The sequence below is a fragment of the Amphimedon queenslandica genome, unplaced genomic scaffold (assembly GCF_000090795.2).
Source record: "Amphimedon queenslandica unplaced genomic scaffold, v1.1 AMPQUscaffold_3368_Cont24636, whole genome shotgun sequence".
Classification (NCBI taxonomy): Eukaryota; Metazoa; Porifera; class Demospongiae; order Haplosclerida; family Niphatidae; genus Amphimedon; species Amphimedon queenslandica.
Genome location: NW_003556303.1, coordinates 1 through 1,399, shown reverse-complemented (window position 1 = coordinate 1,399; position 1,399 = coordinate 1). Strand labels below are relative to the sequence as shown.

General features: G+C 34.0%; 1 long non-coding RNA gene across 1 annotated transcript; it reads left to right on the top strand.

Annotated features, from left to right (window-relative positions):
* Positions 1-95: 95 nt before the first annotated feature.
* Positions 96-964, top strand: LOC109592955 (uncharacterized). Its single transcript, XR_002190652.1, has 3 exons — positions 96-127; positions 676-745; positions 844-964. It is a non-coding gene; the product is annotated as an uncharacterized LOC109592955 (long non-coding RNA).
* The last annotated feature ends 435 nt before the right edge of the window (positions 965-1,399 follow it).

Below are 1,399 nucleotides of genomic sequence, written 5' to 3'. Positions count from 1 at the left end.
CAAAAAGGTAGAAATGAGAGTGTTTGCAGTACCTCTTCTTTTCGCTTGTTGTTTGGCCATCAGTGACCACGTTGAAGCTCTCTTTCCTGTTCAAGACACGTCACTCTCAATCGAAGACAGAGTTAAGGTATCACACGAGGCACGCATTGCTCACTTTTGAGGTTTCTTTTGAGGTTTCTTTAATACGACCAAATACAAATTGCACAAATCTTTTTAAAATATTCAAATATTCTTTCATGAAAACTTTAATGTTTGTACTTTACAACTTGCAACTGACATTACCGTATAGCGCTTTATTTAGGAGCAAAATTTTTGCTATTTTCGTGGGTTAGCATGCAACCGGGAAATTAAAGATACGCTAAAATTCAATTGCCATTAAAGGCATGGTACTAATATTGTGAATCCGCAAAAGTTATTTCCATGAAAAATTGATTTTATCAATCTGCAAATTTTACGTCTGTAAAATTAAAGTGCTATATACGGTATTTGGTGGTTTTGCTACAAATTTCTTTCTCACTTCCCCACCAGTATCAAGTCCCCATCAAATTGTGTTATCATTCCCATGGCATGATTATGGTATGTGCTGATTGGGGTACAAAATATGACATGCTATTTCTATGTATGCAACTTTTATGTATCCAGTTTCTATTTTTATAGTAGTTTCATTTATAATAGGATATCGTTGATAATCTTACTTTGGAAGAGCTAGTGGAACAAATGGCACATGGTGGTGCTACTTTAAATGGTATGTTGAAATCACAAACAATAATTAAGAAACTATAGATAATTATAATAATATTATTATTATGTTGATTAACTTAGTGTATAATTTTTATTTGTTAGGTCCAGCTCCAGGGATTCCACGGCTGCATATAAACCCCTACCAGTGGGGTACTGAGTGTCTCTCTGGAGATGTTAGTGCTGGAGATGCAACATCCTTTCCAATGCCTATAGGAATGGTAAGGAGTTAGATGTACAACTACTGAATAGGATCTCCTTTAGTCTCTATTACATGCATGTACAAGAGCATACGATGTATTGGATAAATTTGGCGTTGGGATTTTTGTTTGTGATGATTCTACAGCCACTTGTCATTTTAGCATGCTTATAATAAAGTGAAATTGCAGATATAATTTTGGCAATTTCATCATTATTTTGCCAATTGCTAAAATAAAACTGTCATTTTTTCCAGTAGTAGGAATAGGGAAGCAAACTAGCAGGAGTTCCTAATAAAGATTTGTTTGATTGTATGAATGTACTTGTGTGATTAGCCCCATTACTTAGTTTTCTTCCTTCACCTACATTTACACATATATATACTCTGTTTTTTTCATAGGATTTTGGTATACTGTTTGTATCTTGTCAGCAAATTTTCAAATTTGTTTGGCAAATTACCCTA